The following is a 23,036-nucleotide window of genomic DNA, read 5'->3' as shown; positions in this document are numbered from 1 at the left end:
ACGAGGCCTGGATCCATGTGAGGTATGTGACGCATTGAGTTTGGGTGCAAACTTTAAGGGGCACCAAAACACTCGGTCCTCAAGGCAAATATTTTAATGCAATATTTAAAAGAATTAAAATCAATGCAAACACCTCTAATGAGCGAAACAGCACAATTTTAAATAAAGGCAAGATCAGTATTTCTGATTTTTCCTTCAGCCTCAGGCTCCCATATGACTTGGCATGTGTTATGGGTTGAATTATGCCACCCTCCTTGGCCCCGTCCGATTCCTGTGTTAAAGTCCCAACTCCCAGGACCTGAGAATGTGGCCTTACTTGGAAACAGGGTCCATTACAGAGGTAATTAGTTAAGTTAAGGTGAGGCCGACTGTGGTAAGGTGGCCCTAATCCAGCATGACTGGTGTCCTTAGAAAAAGGGGAAATTTGGATGCAGAGACATGTGCGCCTCGAGAGAATGCTGTGTAAAGACGAGAATTATGTTGCCACAGGCCAAAGAACTACCAGAAGCTGGAAGAGAGAGGGGAACAGACCCTTTCTTAGCACTTTCAGAGAGAGGGGGATGGGGTGGGGTACACAGGGGTTGATCTTGGACTTCTAGCCTCTACAACTGTGAGACAATAAATTTCTGTTGTTTAAGCCACTGTTTGTGTGCTGTGTTAAGGCGGCCCTTGCACACTAATACAGCCCATCTGTGTAACTGTGAAATTTTGTGCCTAAAGCGAGTGCCTTACTTTCTTTACTCTTATTCTAACCCAGAGGTGTTAGGAAATGGGATTTAGGCCCTAGTGTGTCTCCCTCCCTTCTTCCCTTCTTTCCTTTTCCTCCTTCCTCTCTTTCTTCCTTCCTTCCTTTCTCTCTTTTTTTCTTTCTTTTAAATAACAGCTTTCTTGAGATTTAATTCACATACCAAAAACTTACCCCTTTAATTTACTGGCTTTTAGAATATGCATAAGGTTGTGCAGCCATCGCCACCATCGAATTCCAGAATATTTTCATCACCCCCAAAAGAAACCTGTACCCAGTACGGGCTGTTGTTTTCTGGGTTTAAAACAAAATGAATGAAAAACAACTTAGCCCAGGCCTTTTCTAACCACCTCAGGTAAAGCCGATGACACCTGCTTTGGTCTCCCAACTGAGGACTCACCTCTGTCTTAACTAGACCTGCCACAGGTGTCAGTCAATCAAAGTACATGTGGACCATGACCTTGGAGCAGGGCCTTGGGACTTCTCCAGATGCCCAAACTACCCCTTTAAATGCTGGATCAAGGGAGGTCCAGGAAGCACCCAGACAGCAGATGGGGAGCCCTCGGGGAGACTAGGAGTAGTGGCTCTTTATGAACTGAAATAGGAATATTTCACAATTGTTAACAGCCCAGAGGGTGAATGGCAGCTGTGATTATAATGTCCCTGTTGGTTTGGAGTTTCTCCCTTTAAACACTAGCTTGCCAATTAGACCTTGAGCTATTTGAGAGCTGGGGTGGGGGGTCCGCGTATCAGTTATCTACGTGCTCCCAGTGCGTGCAGCATACCGTGGGTGTTGGATAAACCTTTGTTGAATTGAAATTTAAAGTATGGAGAGTACCAAGGTTTTTGGGAAAAGGTAGTAAGGCTGGTTTTCCTCATATTGTGCTTGCGATGAGAGGACTCCCTCTTGGAGGGAGGGGGTGCAGCTTGTTAGACAGCGAAACACCAGGAGGGAAACGGGAAGAGATCTGGGGAAGGGAAGGCAGCCAGTGAATGGAGTGTCATCAAGCCTGTTACCCCTGTGGACAGCTGGGGCTCAGTTCCACCAGGGACCTCTGGGGGGCAGCAGAGAGCATGGTCTTCAGAGTCGCAACACTTGGAGAGGGAGCTGGGATATTTATCCGCTACTTATGTCATAGGACTTTGATTGAGGATATTAATTGCTCCCGGGGATGTTAACTCCCTAGAACTTCTAGCTGTCCTCCCTCCTTCAAAACTCGCTGGGAGATGATATGGATAGGACACCAATAGCATCCGGCATAGGGTTCTTGTTAATATTTACTGAGATAATGCATGAAAACCACAGGTCCTCAGTGTTGGGTGCTATTATCTCTGAAGTTGTGCTCCCAAGCTCTGATATAGTCATTAGGTTAAAGCCAGGCTGCTGTAACAAAGAGGCCCAATACTAATTCGATGCCTTAATGAGGATATCAGTTTGTTTCTTTCATTTGTTACAGTCCAGTGTGCCCGGTCCAGGTTGATGGGGTGGCTCTGCAATCATTCAGGGTCCCAGAATTTTTCTGTTGTGTGGCTCTGCCACTGTTGCAGACACTGTCGATGGTCCACCCACACCCCTCTGGCACTTATCATTTCTGGACCTGCCAGCCTCATTCTCAACGGACATCTCTCTGCCTGGGATCCTTTCCTGGCAGCTGGACTTCACTGTGTGTGTGAACAAGGCAACCTTGTAGTGCCGGAAGCCTACCCGCTCCAGGGGGCAGCCCTAATCAGTGACTGCTGAGGCTTGGTGGATAAATATCCCAAGTCTTGCTCCCTTGGGTGGTATAGCTCTGAGGTGTTCTACACTGCCTGACAGAACTCTCCAGCAGGACTGAATCCCAAGTGCCCATGGTGCCCACTGGCTGCCTTCCCTACTCTGTCTCACTTCTCCACCCCTCTACTGCTGTTTTCTGGGGTCACTTCACAAATATATACACTGGAATCCTTGTCTCAGTGTCTCCTTCTGGGGAACCCAAACTAAGATATCATCTTCAAGGTATCCTCATTTGTTGGCTCACCAGAGATTACAGCCATATATGAACAGATGTCCCTTTCCATAAGGTATGGGATAGGCACAGAAAGCTTCAGCTAGCATTTCACCGGTCACACGACCACCCTGAATTGCAAAGAGATCTGGGAAACGTAGTCCAATCGCATGCTAGGATGTTGGCAAACGTGAGTAATCTCTTACGCGAAGGTGACTGAGAATGAAAACTTGACGACCTTATTCATAAAGTACATTATTCACTGGCGGATAAAGTCGTGTTTACAATCATGTCTTTCTTCCTGGGTTAACCTAAAAGTTCTTTTCTGGCTCATGCCCAGGAATAAGGTCAGTTCCCAGCCCTGAAATCTTGGTGCTATAGCACTTGAACAGTGAAGCATAGAGACATCTGACTTTTCAGATGTTTAGATGACACATGTATGGATTAAACGCCTAGACCCTAAGATACCTGCCCACACTCAAACCTGCTGACCAGTCACGGAACCGCAAAATATGCATGCGTTTTTTCAGGTAGGTTGACCTAGTATCTGTACCCAAATTTCTTGGGAACTCTCTAGTCTTTAGAGGGTTTTAAAATATAGTTTGAAAGTGAGATCTATTTTCTTTCTTGATGGGGGGAGGGGAGGGTTGTTAGTGAGCCTTAAACATGGCGCATCCTCTTTTCTCTAGAGGAGGCAGGGATGGGTGAGAATGTCTCCAGCCTGCCAGCCAATGAATTCATCCAGAGCCCAGAAGAGCTGGTTCTTAATCCTTTTTGCCTTGGAAGCATTTTTTTTTCCACCACCCAAGCATCTTGCCAGCCAGTTCTTCCGTGATCTCTTCTCCCTCTCCCGACTGGGAGCCTTTTTCCAAGCTCTCAGATTAAAAAGTGCTGAGGGCAGTGTCTCTAAGTGCTCTGCCCTCCTGTTGTCATGGCAAAGAGAGCTGGCAAAGATGGACTAACTCCTTCCTCCTCAGGATGACCAGCAACCTGGGGCCGTGGCTCAACCTGGGGCTTTAGCCCCTTACAGTTTTCAATAGCAGCCAGCTAGGGCGTCATGCTCTTTTATAACTTTTTTTTTTTTTTTAATTTTAAAAGTTTTGGGAAATTGAAGTGTAAGATACATTGGGTAAGAAGTGTAAAACACATATACTTTAAGTTCATAGCTCAATGAATTTTTACCAAGGTATACAACTACAAGCATCACTCATATCCAGAATAACCCTGCTCCCCACAAGGCTCCTTGGTGCTTTTTCCCAGTCTACACCCCATTATTCTATCACCATTGATTACTTTTATCTGTTCTCAAACTTCCAATGAACAGAAACCCTCACTGTGTTCTTATCCTTTGCCATAGACAATTGCCACTTTCCTAGTTGTAAGTGTGAATTAAAAAAAAATTCAGGAAAGCTTGCTATTTTTATTCATGTGTGACTTATGACAATAATAGCAAGTGTTTACATAGTGCTTACAGTGTGCCAAACACTGGTCTGAGTGCCTTGCGTTTATCAACTCTTAATCCCTGTGCAACCGTGCGAAGTAGGTACTAGTATCATGCCCACTTTTCAGATGAGGAAATTGAGATTCAGAGAGGTTAAGTGACTTGCCTAGGCTGGAGCTAGCACAGCTGGAAATGAAACCTAGACGTTCTGGCTCCGGGATTAATCATTAAGCCGTGCAGCCTCTCCATCCAAGTGTGGTGGCCTCCAAGATGGTCCCAAAGATCCCACCTCTTGGTTTTCACGCTCTTGTGTAACCCCCTTCCCTTGAGTGCATGCTGGACCTGATGGTTCATTTCTAACAACTAGATTAAAGCCAAGTGATGGACTGTCACTTCCTGATTAGCTTATGAAAAGACCGTGGCTTTTGTCTTGCTCTGCTTTCATTCACTGTTGATTGCTGGGACCGATGAAGCTTGCTGCCATGTTGTAAGTTGCCAAATGGAGAGGCCCACGTGGTGAGGAGCTGAGAGTGACCTCTGGCCAGTAGCCTGGAAGAAAGTGAATCCTGTCAGTAACCATGTGAGTGAGCTTAGAAGTGGGTCCTTCCTCAGTTGAGCTTTCAGATGAGACCACAGCCCTGGATGAAGATGTCTTGATGGCAGCCTTATGAGAGAGCTCAAGGTAGAGGCATCCACTAAGCCATGCCAGAAACTATAATATCATACGTGTTCATTGTTTTACACTGCCAAGTTTCAGGGTAATTTGTCATGAAGTATTTGATAACTTATAAAACACGTAAAAACACTGAGATTGTTATGCAAATGTGACTTTGAGACACACTCCTGGCCCCAAACCCCAGTCCAATTGATGCTCCTAAGCCTTTTCAATGGAAAACTTTCAGAGCTGTTTAAGCTTCGAGGCCAAGTTTAATACAAAGCCTGACCCCATCCTCAACCCCAATTGCTTGGTCCAAAATTGTTGAAAATCTGACTGTGATGGTCTTGGGCTAAAGGTAACAGGGAGTTTTGCACACACTATCTCCCCACCTTCCCAACATACATTTTATTATGAAATCAGTGACTTCTTTTCGTAAAGATCAGTGTTTTCGAAATGTCTTAATTTACCCTTTAATTTTCCCAAGGTAATTCTCATTAATGGCGGTGATGGTCTTTCAATTTTTTTCTCATTTGTGAAGTAAGATAAACAAAATTATCACCCAACATACCAATTGCTTCGAGACGTATTCTCTTCCACTCCATAAGGGATAATGATGTTGTCTTTATGATGTGGGGCTAGGATTTCCTCTGAACCTTCATTCCACATTGTTTAGTGAGCACCCACTGTCTGCTTATCTATGTCCCAGGACTTGGAGCCCATCAGTGCCTTTGTTTGAAAATATTTTTAAAAAATTACTACTTTCTCTTTTGCTTTATTTTCCCTCCCCTTTCCCATCTGTAAAATGGGGATAAATACCAGAACCTCCCTCATACGGTTTTGAGGAGAATGAACTGAGTGACTATATGTTAAGTTTTTAGCTAAGTGCCGAGCACACCGTAAGAGCTACATTTATTAGCTGTTGTTGCTATGATAATTTCATCATCTTTTCCCTTCTTTTCTTCCTCCATCAATTTCTCTCTTGCATGCCTCTCTGTTTCTCTTTTTTTCTAGGGAAGAAGGGCAGTATCCTGTGTGGGTCCATTACCAGTGGCTGGGAAAAGAATAATGAATTAAATTAAAAGATGCATTTGGCTAGCTCAGGGAGCAGTGGTGAAGAGCTGGAGCCAGCTGGAAGGAAACAGGACACAACTTCCTCCCTTTGTCCATCCTATTTCCCCACCCACTCCTCAGACAAATTATTTCTTATTGTTTCTGGGGATCCAGAGGGGTTTAGCATGGCAAGTGGGCACTGAGGGCAGGGGCTGGCCCCATGACAGAAGATGAAAGAAAGGCCTGATGCTGGCAAGAGCCACCCACTCCTTTATCTGCCTCTCTCTGAGGTCCCTCTGTTCCCTGCCCACACACCTTGCTTGCTATGTAATCAGAAGAAAGAATGCAACACATCAACCCTGCAGCCACCATTGGTGGACAGCCTTTGTTTTCTTACCCTTTTAAAAAATAAATCCATTGTCAGAGGAAGGCAACACTTTACTGTTTGATCATTCATTTACTCATTATTTCAGTACAACAGACATTTACCGGGGGCTGCTGGGGTCAGCTCTGGGAACACAAACATGAAAAAGCTGTAGTGCTCACTTCTCAGTGCAGCCGACACACAGATCAGCAATCATCATGGTGTCAGCACTGCAAGGGAGAGCATTCAGAGTGCACTGGGAACCCTTAGTGTTGCTCTGTGGAATCAGGGAAGTCTTCTCAGTGGAGGAAACATCGAGCCAAGATGGGATTGATGAGCTTTGTCAGATTGATAAATGTGTTGATCTGGGAGAAAGCATCCCAGATGAATGGGATAGCCTGGAGGTATCGGTCAGCATTCTTTGAGTTATAAGAGATAGAAAAAGTGTCAACTGACTCAGGTTTTAAAAAAGGGTGGTGGTAGGATATTGACTGTATAATTTAAATGTAGATTTCAGGAATGGCTGCATCCAGGAGCTGGAATGAAGTCATCAGTCCATGGTATGATAAAAAACATTTTGGCTTTGTCCCCAGTTTCCATCTTGTAAGACCTCCTAGAACCCTTGAAATCTTGAAAGTAAGAAGAGTGTCTTTGGTGTATTAATGAGATGACTCTGCCCAGGGGCTCTTGTTTGCCAGCAACTGTTCTAGATTGTGGGGGTAGCAAACAATGTGCAATCCCTCCTCTTAAAAAGCTTATGTTCTCAAGTGGGGAGGCAGGCCTGGTAGGATATTGGGATACCCAAGGACTCTAGAAGGGACCGGTTGATTCTATTAAGAAATATTAGAAAAGAATTTATGAAGTGTGTGATTCTTGATGTGGGTTGGTGTATGTCAAGCACTCAAGGAGAGAAAGGGTTTCCAAAGTAGAGAGAACTTGCTACCCAAAGATCTTGAAGTATGAAATGTCTTAGTTACTGGAGGAGTGAAAAGTAATTGAGCATGGATACCTCTGCTTCTCCAAGCAGTCTGCCCACCCGATGCTCTGGGGAACTTAATAAAATGCCAGCACAAGGACCTCACCCTAGAGCAACTGAAATATATTTTCTGAGATTGGGTAATTTTAAGACCCTCCACCTTTGGGAATTCTAATGGGGTAGTAGCATCACTGGGCCTAGAGTTTATGTTTCAAGGAAGATGCAGCAAGATATGGATATGGGGTAGACAGAAGTCAAGTCAAGGCTTTCAACTTTATCCAGTGGGCAGAGGGCGGCCTCTGGCAACAGTGTGGATGCTGGGTGGGAGACTTAGAGCAAAGGGGTTTAACTTAAAAGCAAAGGAGAGTTATTGAGAGTAGAACCACATGACCCAGCAATGCCATTCTGGGTATACACCCAAGAGAATAGAAAGCAGCATCTCAAAGAGATATTTGTACACCCATGTTCATAGCAGTGTTATCCACAATAGCCAAAGGCAGAAGCAATCCAAGTGTTCATCAATGGGTGAATAGATAAATACAATGTGATATACATATAATGGAGTATTAATTAGTCTTAAAAAGAAAGGGAATTCTGATACATGCCACAACATGGATGAACCTTGAGGACATTATACCGAGTGAAAGAAGCCAGTATTTAATGGGTATAGAATTTCTGTTGGAGAAGATGAAAAAATTCTGCAGATGGAGATGGTGATGCTGCACAACAATATAAATGTACTTAATGCCACTGAGCTGTACGCTTAAAAATGGATGAAATGGAAAATTTCGTGTTATGTTATGTGTATTTTTCTACCGTTTAACGAGAGAGGGAGAGAGACACACACACACACACACATACTCATTGAAGAATTTGGAGCCAGAAAGTTCCTTTGTCAGATGTGTGAGTTAGAAAGAGCCTTGTGGGGAAGTGTGAGAGATGATCGAAGGGGAAAGATGCTAGAGGCAGGGGAATTGATGAGGAGGATACTGCAGTGGTCCAGGCAGACAATGATAGATGCCTGAAAAAGGTATGGGTTAAAGAGGTATTTGACAAATGGCTGGTTGATTAGTTGAATAGTGGTGTTGAATCTATTTAAATCTATTATTAGATCTATTATCTTGTAAGCATTTATATCATCTGGACTAGGATTCTAGCAGGGCCTAAACTAGGATTCAGAGTTTGATGATTTCAAATGAACTGTTGTACTCATGGCCTACCTTTCTGGTAGATCTCTATAGATTTGCATAAACTGATACACATGGGGCCTGTGTAAAGACCAGGGTAGGTTGTTGGGCTGCAGGTCACAACACACTCAAGCAAATCGAACAAGGGGAGGTATTGACTTTCATGTTGGAAAGTACAGAGATGGGGTGGTTTTCAGGATGGGATTGATCTAGCATTATTTTCATCCCTTAAGGATCCAAGACTTTGGGATGGCTGGCATTGCAATTAAAGTTACCTGCTTCCTTGTTTACACTCAATGAAAGAAAAAAAAAAAATAGTTACCCATGGCTCTTGTAAGAGACAAAGATACTTTGCAGATGTCCCCAGGAAATTTTCTTATGGGCTTTACTGTCCAAATTAACGCGTGGGGAGAATCGGGTTCCTTTTTGGTCACTGTGGCAGGGCTTGTGGCAGATTCTACAATGTCGCATGTTGTTGGTTAAGAGCTTGGTGGTTTGAGGAGAACTTAGTAGCCCCAGGCATCAGACACCCTCATCATTCCATGGAGAGGAATGCCATGGCCTGGCCACCCTGATGGATGTGCATTGGGGGGTCTGCAATTCAGGACATGTGGCCTAGCTAGTGGAGAGTGCCTTTGGGAGAGATGAGGTACCCCTTCTTCCAGGTGGACACGGTCTATTCGAGGGATCATGTATAGGAGCATGTAGGTTCCATTTTTTTATTTTTGGAAAACATTTTTATCATGAAAATGTTCAAATGTACGCAAAATTGGAGAGAACCATAAAACAATCTTCACGTGCCTACTTCCTAACTTCCATAATTACCAACATTTGGCACATCTGGTTTCTTGATACCCCTAGCTACGATCTCCACTTTGCTGGATTATTTTAAAGCAAATTCTAGGCATCCTATTATTTTTATCTGTTAATCTTACAGGAGGTATTTCTAAGAGTCTATTAAAAACTATAATCACAATGCTATTGTTTTTAAAAAATTTTATTTTGGAATAATTTTAGATTTACAAAAATGTCGCAAAAATAACAGGAAGTTTCTGTGTACACCTCACGCAGTTTCTTCTAATGTTATCCTCTTTCATTAGTGTGATCCACCACTGTGGGACATTACTATTAACTGAGCCTCCAGTTTTATCTGGATTTTAAAGCAAATTCTAGGCATCATCTAGGCAGTTTTATTATTAATGTCCTCTTTGCTGTCCCAGGATCCAACCCCAAATATCCATGATTTAGCATTATGTCTTTTTCATAGCTACGAAAAATGGCTACAGTTTCTTAATATCGTCAAATATCCAGTCATTCGCCCTATTTCCCTGTTTGGCTGGTATGTCTTTTAAGTCTCTTGGAATCTGTAATATTTCTGCTTCCTTTTTTTTTTTTTCTTCTCATTTATGAAAGGAACTGGATTATTTTTCCTGAAGACTAGTCCACACTTTAAATTTTGCTGATTGCATCCCCATTGGTGTTGGTTTAGCATGCTTTTCTGTTCTCTGTATTTTCTGTGAACCAGTGCCTAGGTCTAGCATAGGAGTTGGTGAACCTTTTCTCTAAAGATCCAGATAATAAATATTCTAGGCATTACGGTTCACATGGTTTCAACTCTACCATTGTAGTGTGGAAGTATCCATAGACAACAGGTAAACACATGGGTGTGGGTGGGTCCCAGTGAAACTTATTTACAAAATCAGGTGGAGGGCTGGGCTTGACTGGAAGACCACAGTTTGTTGATCCCTGTTCTAGAGGATTAATCAGGTTTGACTTTGGTGGTTTTCTTTTATTTTTGCAAGAATAATTCTTCGATGGTGCTGAGTATTTACTGTGGCATATCGTATCTGGTTGTCTCTCTTTTAGTGATGTTGAATTTGATAGGGTTCTGGTGTTATCAGCTTGATAGCATGAAGTTCTTCATCAGTAGACTGCATTTCAGCGTTCCTCTCTCTCCTGTGGTTGGGAGCACTTGTGCAGTGCACACCTTGAGCAACCCTACTTGGAGACCTCTACCCAGCCTTTGTTTTTGCCACTTGACATCTCTGGTTTCAAGTGGCACATTAAATAGTTGCCTAAAGGTTTTTGGGATGCTGCAGAAAGGAAGTCTCCAGAGGATTTCCTGAGGGTGCACAGATTCTGGATTCTTCTGGATCAGAGGTTGTATACAGACTACAGTTTTCATTTTTTTAAAAAATGAATTTCTTGCCAGCTTTTAAAATCTGGAAGATATCACATAAAAATTTGGATTTTTCACTCCTCTTGAAAAATGAGGGAATCTGGCTACTTTGGGCCCACATTCAGGTATGACAGCAATTAACTGGAGGTAAGAGTGACTTTCTCCTTTAGATGAGACCTTTCTATTAGGCATACATTAGGGAATGGTGGGGACTGTGGCACACTGTAAGGCACATGCCCCATCATTTACCAGGAGAGAGATGCTTTTCCTGAGTACTTGTGAGCTTCTCTCTTAACTTCAAAATTAGTTGCTAGTGTTTCAATAGTTTATGTATTTACATCTCCTACCCCTGCCCAATTTGTCCCATTCTCTCCCCCCCATCTCCTACCCCTGCCACATTCATTGGTTTCTTATCTTTCCAGAATTACTTCATGCCAACACATGAAGTGTGTGCAAAATTAAATATTTATTTTAATTTCCCCTTCTTTCTTACACGAAACGGTGTATACCCGGCATATAGTTCAGTATCTTGCTTTAATATGTTCTCTGAGATCTTTCCCGATTAGTTTCTTTATTCTTAGAGAGGCAGTATTGCAGCTTCATGGTTGAGAGTTCAGGGATTAGCTGAGGAAGAGGGAGAAGCTGAGGCTCCCTCTTCCATCCCAACCTTAGGTATCTTCTCGGGGACCTGAGTGTGATTAGAAGGTGATCTTATCACATCTTGTTCCCCTGCCCACTGTTGCTTGTTTTCTCGTGCTTCAAACAGCTCTGCTTTTTTTTTTTTCATAGCCACAGAGTTGTTCCTGCTCCCAGGCCCTCAAGCCACCACCCCTCCTCCCTGACCTGACTTGCCTCTACCTAGCTGTGTGATCATGGGCAAGTTACTGACCCTCTCTGGGCCTCAGTTTCTTCACCTATAAAATGAGATAGCTATTGCACCTGGTTTGGCTATTATGAGTTAATACATATAATGCATTTAGAATAGTGCTGATCATGCAGTAAGAGATGTGTCTAAGCTATGATTATTATTTTTATCTGGTGATCCAGAATTTATTAAACCAGCTCCTAATGATGGATACATGAGTTGTTTCTAAGTTCTGCCATTATATACAATGCTGCAATGAATAACTTTGAACATATGTCATTAAAAACATGTCAAACAACACAGACAATGGAGTAAATGTGGAGAAGTTGGGTTGCTGGGTCGAGGCATGGATAATTTGGATTGACATTGCCAAGTGGCCCTCTAGGAGGCTTGCACTAATTTCCACTCCCACCAGCAATAGGCTAAACTTCCTGGTGCCCCTCAGGCTTCCCTAGAAGAGCGCATTATCATACTTTTGGGTTTTGCCCTTGTGATAGGTGGAAAATGGCATCTCAGTGCAAGTTTAATTGCTTTCCTCTTATTAGTATTGAAGATGGGCCCCCTGTCATCTGTTTAAGGGCCATTTGTGTTTCCTCAGGCACCTGGGAAATTGATTACTAAAGCAAAAGGCAGGACACGCATAATGGGTTGACTGGCTTATTTTTAAATTCCAGCCTCTGCTGCCAGTCAACACATTCTGATTACTCTTTGGTTTGATTTTTGGCATAAAGTTGGCTTTCTTACCTGCTGAATTTTAATTTTCAGTGCCTGAGGTCTTGGGTTCAAACATTGCTTCCTCAGAGTGCATGTTGTATGTCATCCTCTTATACTATCTTGCTTACTTGTGAGTTTGATGTTGTCTTTGCTTCCTCACTGTCCCATCCATAATCTGTCCATCTATCTAGTCATCCATCCATGTGTACATAGATACATATATACACATACATACTTACATAAATACATTTATCCATCCATCCATCCATCCATTTATTCGATAGTACCTCATCAAGCACCTGCTATGAGTCATGCCCCATGCTAGATCCTACAAACACAATAGTGAACGATACAGATGTAGTCCCTGCAGGTCAGCATCCCAGGCTAGGAGGTAACTGGAATGCTCTGAATGAATAACAAGATTTATAATTATAGGGTTGAATGTAGTCTAACGAGCTCAAAGAAGGCTCCTTAGATAAAGGAACATTTAAGCTGAAACTTGGAGACTTAGTAAAAGCTAGCCAGGGAAGGCAGAGAGGAGGAGAGGGTGCTGCTTCTGGCTATGGGGATAGTATTATTAAGCTCTGGAGATGAGAAAGAAGGTGGTACCTTTAAAGAATTGAAAGGAGTCCAGGTCAGCTAGAATATAGAGCAAAAGAGAGAGGAGGCTGGGGCTGAGGCAGAGGCCAGCTCATGGATGGGCTCTGGGCCACATTAACAACTGGAGTTTATTCTAAGAGATGATAGTGACCTGGAATTTTATAGATGCAAAGACAATGGAGAAAAATAGATTTGAGGAGTATCTGGGTATAGAATTAATATATCTTGGTGATTGATTGAATAATGGAGTGAGGATAACTGGGTTGTCTTAAAAGCTTATGTGCTTGATTTGCCTAGTGGTTAGAGATCAGTATCACCAAGGCCAAAGTCATGGGTATGATGCTGCCAACAGGCTTTTGATTTGTCCCGCAGCAGCAGACAGCATCTCTGTCCATTTGGACTGAAACACATGCATTGTCTGCCACATTTCTTTGGCATTCCAGGTGGAGACTAGAGCAAGGGCAAAGACACGGAAGTGAGAAATAGCTTGGAGATGACCGTGACCCAGATGGGGGCACCTAGGAGATGGCGGAGATGATACATGGATGGTCTGAGTCTCAAAGGAAGATGGATTCTTTCTCAAGGGCAGGAAAATAAAAGTTTAGAAACAGAATTGGAGAGAATGTCAGCTGTTCCCAAGACTTGTTAGCTACGCACACCATTATTGAAAGGGTGTTTTAAACAGAATAAGGAATGCTAGCTGCAGTGACAGACGATACCTGAACTCTAGGTGGCTGAACACAGTGATCGTTTTCTTGCTCATTTAACTGTCCAAGATGGATGGTCCTCCTGGGAGGTTTTTCTCCAGGTGGTGACTCAGGGATTCAGAGTCCTTCCATCTTGTGCCTTTGTATTCTGCTAGGTGAAGCTTCTGAGTTCCCCATTGGTGCTTCTAAACTTGGCTGGCAGATGAGGAAAGAGAGAGCACATGGGAGACTGGCCATTTCCTATGGGTCAGGCTTAGAAGTGGCTCACATCACTTCTGCCTAAATGTCATCAGTTGGAATGCAGTTCCAGAGCCCCACCCAATGGCAGGGAGGGCTGAGACATGTACCCTTGCTGTACGTCTAGGAGGAAAGCGAAACAGGATCTGGCAGACATGTGGTGTTGTCTCTTCTGCAAATGGGACCAGCAAAAAGGGGTGGTTGGATAATCAAAATCCATCTCCATGACTTATCATAATTAGAAACACACACACACACACACACACACACACACACACACGCACGCACGCACGCACGCACGCACGGTATGCCTTTGGTACTTTAAAGTCAAAAGCTGCCTTATTTCATTCTACCAAGATCCCACTTAACATCAGAAGCTAGTTTTGAAATATATATTTTTTAACATACCCATCCTCCCTTCTGACCCCAGGGTCTCTTTACTTTGCTAGAGACTTCCATCGGTTTTTCTGCAATGTATGACTCCTAGGCTGATTTTTCTTTCAAATGTCTCTTTAAGCCCTTGGTCCTTTCTCCAGCACAATGGGTTATTTTCTTTGCCGGCCCCAGGCAAGAGCGAGAGAGACTAAGCAGTTGTATACTAATTACTGGCTATTACTTTTATCATTCCTCTGAGGAAAAGAGCATACCGAAAACCCCAAATATGCTTCACCTTATCGACATCTCTCTCGGTCTCTCTGTGTCTCTGTTTCTATCTCCCCTCTTCTCTCTCTTCCTCCCTCTTCCTGTCTCTCTGTCTCTCTGTCTCTGTGTTTCTCTGTTTCTCTAGTTCTTTCTAGACATCTCTGTCTCTGTGTCTCCCACCCCTCCTGTTATATACTTCGATCGTGTATGAGCTTTTCTTTAATTACCCTTGTTAACATTGTTGTTTAGCTTTTATTGTGATTATTTCATTAATGTGAAGATAAGGGCTATGGCCAGTTTTGCTGCTACTAGCTCCCTAACACAGATCAGGTGCTCAAAAATATTTATTAATGAGTTGATGCACAGCTGTTAATTCTTAATTGTTAACACTTTTTTTCTGATATTTTTCTTAGTCTTGTGATTTATTCCCGCCAGGTGATTGGCTCTTGCCTTCCCCTCCTTCAGATCTCTATTCGAAGTCACCTTCCCTGACTCTACCCACCACTCCACCACCACCACCTTTTCCCAGTTCTGGTTCCTTCCTTCCTCTTTCCTTTTCTTGTTCTTTTCAATCGGGCTGCCATACGGTGAAGTTCACAAATCTTGAGTGTACAGCTCAGTAAATCTTTGCATGTGTAGATACTTATGATCACCATTCGTTCAAGATAAATAAATTTTCTGTCCCCCCAGCGTGTTCCCTCCCATCCCTACTCTCACCCCTGAGGCAGCTGCTGCTCTGATTTCTATCACCACTGATGGGGTTGGCCTGGCGTTGCCGTATGGATCAGAGGTTTGTTCTTTTTCATTGCTAGGTACTATGCTATTGCACAGATTCTCCACAATTTATTTTTAATCATAGGTTATTTGTGTCTGGTTTTGAACTTCACATAAATAAGTTGTCTCTGTTTTATCTTTACCCTGAGCAATTCTTACCATCTAACATACTGTAAATTTTACTTATTTATCTAGTTGATGCTTCTCTTCTTGTTAGAATGCCAGCTCCCTGAGGGCAGGCTCCATGTCAGTCTGTTCATCACTGTATCCCCACTTTATAGAAGTTGATTCTTGTTGAATGTCTGAACCAGCGAAGGCAAAAGATTTAATAAAATAGATTACATTATGCTTAGGGAGGAAACCTCTATGCCGTGGGCCACCAGCATGAGAAAAAAGGAATCAGAGTAATGGGAGGGTTTTTGACATAAAAGATTTAATTTATTTTTCTCATAACATAATTCTTATTATTTATCGGAAATTATTATTATTATTTTTTTGTTAAAACATAGAAAACAGGAGCATAGTCAAAGGACGAAGGTCACTTGAGACCAATGCCCTTATGTTTAATTGACCAGCGCTGTTCACATGGCCACAGCTTCCCGCAAAGCAGCCTACGAAATGTAGTCCTGTTTTGTTGCTGGGGAAGAAGGCAAGAGTGAATAATCGATGGGCCACTGGCTACCTCTGAAACACTCTCACGTGTCTAATGTAGTGCCTGGAACACGGTAGGAACTTAATATTGTTTGTTAGATGAATAAATAAACAAGCTGGACTACAGTGGGACAGTGACTAAAGTGAAGGTCACCATAAACAATGGAAGTAGAGATGTGGCGGCAGAGGGTAGGGGGCAAAGAGGGAGACAGAGTGGGGCCACCAGTAGGTAATTAGGCTTAATCTCCTCCTTCTAGACTGGGGTGCTCTCATCCGGTCTGTCCTTAAATTGTCAAATATCCCATTCCTGCATTTCTTGTGTTTTCTCTGCTCTGATCCTTCTTCAGCTCCATATGCCTATCTTCTTGTTCAGATGATCCGTGATCTTCTTGTTCAGATGATCCGTGGTCTTACAGAAGGCAGAGGAAGGAATGATAAGGTTAGATTAAGTAGATTCTCACACAAGGCAGAGACTTGCTTTTCTCCATATCCTCCCTGATGGCATTTTATTGGCTTTGATAGCTGTAGAAGCTTAGTTCAGGATTTTTCTGGCAAAATTCCCAGAGAGCTGGGTTTATCTAAACTACCTAATATGCAGCATTTGCAAATAATTATTAATAGATGTTTGCATTTTCATTCTTTATGAATGCTGCTGCGGGGTGATTTTGTAATTCAAGGGGGACGTGGTAAGTGTGGCTTGTCATCCTTCACACCTCCCTCAGTGTCTTTTCCATCTCAGCTGACGGCAGCTCTGTCCTTAGGCTGCTCTTATCAAAATCCCCAAGGCGTCCTTGACTCCTCTCCTTTGTTCATCCCCCCAGGTCCAATCCATAAGCAACATCTGCCTGCTTTGCCTTCGAAATATATGCAGGAATGACTCTCCCCGGCACCTGGTCACAGCCCCCGCCATTTCCCACCTGGACCAGTGCAGTTGCCTCTTCCTCAGTCTCCAAGCTTCTGCTTTTCTTTCCCTGTGTCCTCATGGCCAGGGGGAGACTGAGAACGACTGAGTCGGGTCACGTCTCTCCTCCATTCAGAACCCCTCGTGACTTCCACATCACTCAGGATAAAAGCCAAAGTCATCTCTGTAATCCACAAGGCCCTGCATGATTTGCCCTTACCTACTTATCTGTACATAGCAAGCATGTGCCCACCTCAGGACCTCTGCACTTGCCGTTCCCTCAGCCTGAATGCTTTTCCCACAGATGTTTTTTTTTAGACGAGGCAACCCTTGGTTGACCTCACAGATTGCAAGGACCTTGTCAGCTTAACAAGCCCTTATTATCATTATTTTTTTACGCCTACAGCACCTGGTCTTCCTAGGTGGTCTCCCATCCAAGTACTAAGCAGACCCGACCCTGCTTAGCTTCCGAGATCAGACAGGATTGGGTTTGTTCAGAGTGGCATGGCCGTAGACTCTTCCCACAGATTTTTGATGTCTCCTTTCCTCACTTCCTTTAAGTTTCTGCTTAAATGTTACCTTACCAAGGAGTCTTCCCTGATCATCCTCTCTGAACCCCCCACCCCAATTTTACTCCCATGCTCTACTTCATGTTTCTATAGCATGGTTGCCATATTAAATAATTATTGGTTTATTGTCTATTTTTTCCACTTAGAACGTCATCTTCGTGAGGGCAGGGATTTGAAGTTGTGTTATTCTGGACTGTGTCCCTGGTGCCTTGAACAGCTCCTGGCACGCAGTAGGTACACAATAAATATATGTAATATATGAGGAGCAGAAACATCTCTTCAGATGTTTCAAATGGCAGAGTCCATTTGCACAGCCAATCTAAAATGACACTTGGAAGTACGTATCATGGATCTGTCTGACAAATGCAGCAATTCCACTCCTGACCCAATAATTCCACATGTGGGTCAATATCTTTGTGTTCGAAACACCAAGACACAACATTGCTCATTGCCTTATTGCTTTTAAAAGCATCTAGTTGGAAACATTATTAAAAGTTCATAAAAACGAACAAGTAAGAAGTAAATGTAGCTCTTAAAATGATGGGTACAATATGATATTAAGTGAGAAAGTGATAGAGGAAACCTCTCCAATTCTTCGAATTAACAAAAAATGAGTTGAAATTGATATTTTGTGTGTGCATCATTTCCCATTAAAATTGTATGTTAGAACAATGAAGCATCTTCCTGTTCATCTTTGACTTTTGTGGTAAAATCAGAGGGGGTCGTTTTCGTGAACACGTGCAAGATCTTCATCAGTTTCCCCAGAGGGCCTTTAAATCATTTGCTCATCGGTTCATTCTCTTTTGAAGCCGTTTTCACTGTCATCGCTTTCTGCTTTTCAATTGTTAACCAGTCTAACTTTTCAAGTTCTTCACTTGTCAGCGGCATCTTTTGCGTTGCAAGTGGTTTCCCCACATCACTTTCATTGACTTGATTAATTCTTGCCGTCTTTCGCAAAGATATCTAATTTTCACATGGCGGTCGATTCACGTTGTTTTGAATTGTATGGTTGAGTTTCAGACAACCGTCGACAATCAGAGATAAACGCTGGCAAGCACACTCATCTGATGTGCTCCAAAATGATGTTGCTATTTTTCCGGAACAGGTCACTGTGAAGTTGTCAGTTCGCCAGTGAATATTTTTATATTAGGATGACTTTTGCTTCCCTAAACTCATAACTGTGTGGATATCTGGATAATGAACCATATAATGAACACTCAGATGATGAGAAACTATTGCATATAAAATATCTTTACACTATAATTACCTCCGTATGTAAAATAAAAAAATAACGGAGGAAACTAGACAGAAACATAACAAGATACTCACAGTGTTTGTGTTGTGGTAGTCATGGGATAGTGGCTTACAATTTTTTAACATGAAAATTACATTAGTTTTGAAAAATATGTAAAAACAAATTATGAGCCGTTTAAAGAAAAGTCTGACTTATTTGGGAGGAGGAGAATCTCTTTGGTAATGAAAAATGACTCCAGGTTGGAGGCAGAGACAATTAGCAACACCAGCACCCAGGCTGTGAGTCTTCATTGCATGTTGTGTGGATGATCTCATCTAATTCTCACAACTGTCAATGAAGCGAACACTAGAATGTCCCTGTTTCACGAATGAACACATTGATGCAGAGAGGTTGAGCAACTGGCCCAAGGCCCCACAGCTCAACCACATGTCATGCAGACTTGTGACACATCTTTGAGGTCAATTAAATCTTTTTCCCTTGCTTCTGGTCACCACAGGGTGACTGGTTTGTTTGTTTTTTTTTTTTCTCTCTCTCAATTTGGGAACTCATAACACTTTGAGACAGGTTCCTAAGCAAGCGTCTCAGGTAAAAGAGTGAAGTGATTTCTGTTGGCATGGGATGAAAGCATTTTCTACAACAAAAGACACGGATGATGCCGGAGGAGGGAATAAAAGAGACACAGCAGAGAGAGGTTTAATGTTCTGTCAAGTCAACCCATTATGGCCTCTCTGTGGGATGACGTGTATTCGGATGGCCCAAACATAAATGCATTCGCACGTAATTCTTAGATGGAACTTCTATTCCCTTCCGATGAATGTTGTTGGGATCTTTATCCTGTTACCTTTATTTGTCTGTGTCCCTGGTGGGTCCTGCCTGCTTCTTGCCTTCCTTGCTCCTGGAACATCAAATACCTTCTTTGGACATGAGACATAATTCCACTGCACGCAGTGAATATTATCAGTGCAGCCAACATCTATGCTCTACTACCCTTTGCCTGGCCCATCACATACGGGGTGCCATTTATCCCTTTCATGATCCCAGGGGGTATGTACTGACCTCGTCTCCATTCTACAGATGAGGAAACTGAGGCTCGAGAGATTAAATGATGGGTCAGGCTCATGCAGTAGAACATAGCTTGGACGCTCATGTGGAGACATGGCATTGTTACACTTTCTTATTGTTGCTGTATTGTTCCTAAGTGAGGAAATCACCCCATAGTTATTATTTCCACCTGGAGTGAATATAAAAATCACTAGTGAGTTAGTTCACATTTGTTTTTCATACTAAGTCTCTGAAATCTGCTGCATGTTTTTATGCTATGTCTTGATTTGGACCAGTCACATCACGAGTGCTCAGTGGTCACATGAGACTAGTGGCTCCGTTTGGGAGACTGTGAGTCCCAGTCTTTTGACAATTAATTCTGGGATTTTTCTATTACACAATGAAGCTGGGGTAGTACATCTAGTGGGGGTGCCTGATTTATACTTGACTTTTACCCTACTAGCTCTTTAAATAATTTTTAGAAGAAGGAAGAGAGAGACAGGAAGAAAGAGAGAGAGAGAGAGAGAGAAGTGGAGAGGGGAAGGGGCAGGAGGAGGAGGATTTTTTTTGGAAGGAAGGAAGGAAGGAAGGAAGGAAGGAAGGAAGGAAGGAAGGAAAGAAGGCTCTTTCTCTTGCCTAAAGATTTTGCAATAACTAGCAGAATTTGTCCAACTCCATTGTCTTAGTTTGGGTCCCCTTAGCAGCACATCTGGAAACGAAAATTCAACTATTTTGGGAGGAGATACCAAGACACACTGGCAGAGGAACAGGGAAGAGAACCAGTGATGGATGTGCCATCAGGCATATTACTTCTATTAGCAGCTGGGACTCAGTACTAGTGGGGGCCTCTGGGAGGCAGCAGAGAGCCCATTCTGCAGACTGACCACACCCTAGGACCAAGGGAGTCAGGTATTAACCCACCAACTTCCATCAATCACTGGCTGAAGGATGCTCGCAGGAGCATTCATTTACTAGTATACCCACCTGCTGAGTGGACACTGGTGGCCAGATCCCACCCCCAACACCGGGGGCTGGCAGTGGGCAGTCAGACCTGAGTGCACTGACGTAATCAGGTCAAGGCTGGACAGTGACGGCCACATGCCTGACACACTTATTTCTCATAAATTCGAAAGGTTTCCTTTTTCATCACCAGCCCTCCTTAACTTACAGTGCGTTAACTGTGACAGTCGGGGAGCCATATGGAACGTGAGATTATTTAGCTGTTGTCATCTCAGTGACAGAAAAGGCAGAACAGCTATGGAAGGACATCACAGATGTATGCATATATTTACGTGTAACCTCGCAAACACGTGCGTGTGTTCCCATTCATGTTGTCACCAAGCTTAACTCTTACCACGTTCTCTGTTGTGTGTATGTTTCCCGCTCTCTGTTTTAGTCAGGGGAAAACAGAAGAAAATAAAAAGGAATAAGCCCACGTTTTTCGGGAGAATAAGGCTGATCTGATTCTAACCAGGGGTCAGGATCAGATGTCCCCCTAATTCTGTCCCCAGCCCCATTCCTTATCTCTCCCTATCGGAAAATTGCTTATACTGGTCTCCAGTTTATCTTTTGTTTCTTCTTAAAAACGTGAGCGAACGTTTTATATTTTTGCGCATCATTCTGTCTTTCTCTCGTGAAGACAGCCCACGTTTCACACGTCTCTGCAAGTTGCCCTTGCCACTTTCCGAGGCCTCGGGTCTCTATTTTGACCTCCTCCAGTTGCTGAGGCTGGAGCCGTGAACAGGACTGTGAGGTTTCCTAGAACTCCAAACATTTTTAGGGCCGCAGTCAGACTTTCCAGGAAGAAAAGTCTTTCAGGCAAGTTTCATAAGGTAAAGATATTCACTGTGTGTTTCGAACGCTTTGACGTCTGACTAACCCTGGAGGGACCGCCCCTCCCAGAGTTAGCCAATCCCTTGAGACAGTGAAGAAAGGAGTCATGGGTGAGCACGCAAGTCAAATACAAACCAACCAATCCAGAGCCCACACTCCCAGCACCTCCTCTGCTGGGCTCTCACACTCAGGGCCACGATCCACCTGCCCTGATCGCCCAAGAGCCAGGCGCCAGACAACAAGGGGAGCCCCTGTGTCCTAGAGCCCTGAAATTATTAAAACTAGCCGACCCCCAACTCGCATACCCTGCCTCGCATGTTTCTTCCTGACGAAAACGTATAAAGGCTCCTGCCCACATTGCCCCTCACTCCCCCTGCTTTCTGACCAGCCCTCTGTGGCCCTGCGTGACATGACGTGTCCCCCTCCTCTTGGGATCTGTGAGAACAAGCTGTCTTTTCGATGGTGGCTGTCTCCTCGTCTGTTGGCTTCACAATGCCTAAATAATAAGAAAACTTACATTTTAAAACAATAAAGGGCCAACGGTCCTGTCGTCCCCATCACCTCCCTTCCCTCATCTCCTCTCACTCTCCCCACTCGGGCCACTAGAGCCTCCTCACCGTGCTTCGGACACACCAGGTACCGTCCACACAGGTCTTTACCATCCATTTTTCCTCTGCTTGCAACACTCCTCCCCCCTGACATCTGCATCTCTGTTCCTTTCTTTCCTCAGCTCTCTGCTTTGATGTCACCTTCTCAGAGGTCTTTCCAAAATAACTTTGCCTCCTCTTCGGTCTGACCCCCTACCTGCTCCATTTTTCTTACAAAAAGAAACTACCTGTCATATGATAGATCTACCCAAGTTCACTCCTTTTTTTCTGGTATTTTTTTTTTTTTTGCCCCAAACACGAATTTCTTATTCTATTCATGGCTGCATCAATCCCCAGTACCTGGGTTAAGGCTTGATATATAATAGATGCCCAATAAGCATTTGTCAAAAGAATGAATAAATGAACAAATGAAGCTGATCATTTTGCTCCAGGCTTCCAGGTGAAACAACACATTCAATTCTGTTGTCTGTGACTGTATCTCAAGGCGTGGTAAAGCTTGTTATTTTGCAAGTTGAGGGGACTAGGCTCAGTTCTCACTCAAGAGCAACCAAAATGGGAGTTTCTATAAGCAGATGTAGTTCATTTGATTAAATTTCCCTTGCTAACTTCTCAGGATACACATGACTATATAAGTAAGCGTTTAATCAAGCTCCTGACTTAACAAGGGGGTTAGACACTGAATATAATTTGTAATTGCCTGAGTACTTTTGTTTTCATAATTAATTGTGAGGTTCTTATAGCAATATGAATCAAGAATACTTCAAGTATTTTATATGAAAAATTTCTGTCTTTCGGAAAAGTTCAAATACAGAAGAGAAAACAGAATGGCAGCCCTCCATGTCCCTGTCACCAGTCTTCAATAATTATCAACTCACAACTCTTCTCGTGTTAGTTACTGTTTCCCAACCTGTAACATAACCTTACTCTGCAAATTAAAGCAGACCTTTCATTTGCTTTAATATAACCCTGGATGATGTTAAAGCAAGTCTCAGACATCATATGATTTCATCTGTAAATATTTTAATAGGTGCTTCAGTAAGCTAAGGACTCTGCA

At 43.2% G+C, this 23,036-nt stretch overlaps 1 pseudogene; it reads right to left on the bottom strand.

The window, feature by feature from the left end:
- Positions 1–17,073: 17,073 nt before the first annotated feature.
- Positions 17,074–17,192, bottom strand: LOC112485400 (annotated as a pseudogene).
- Positions 17,193–23,036: the final 5,844 nt, after the last annotated feature.

The sequence above is a fragment of the Pteropus alecto genome, unplaced genomic scaffold, assembly GCF_000325575.1.
Source record: "Pteropus alecto unplaced genomic scaffold, ASM32557v1 scaffold388, whole genome shotgun sequence".
NCBI lineage: Eukaryota > Metazoa > Chordata > Mammalia > Chiroptera > Pteropodidae > Pteropus > Pteropus alecto.
This window is presented reverse-complemented; position numbering and strand designations above follow the sequence as displayed.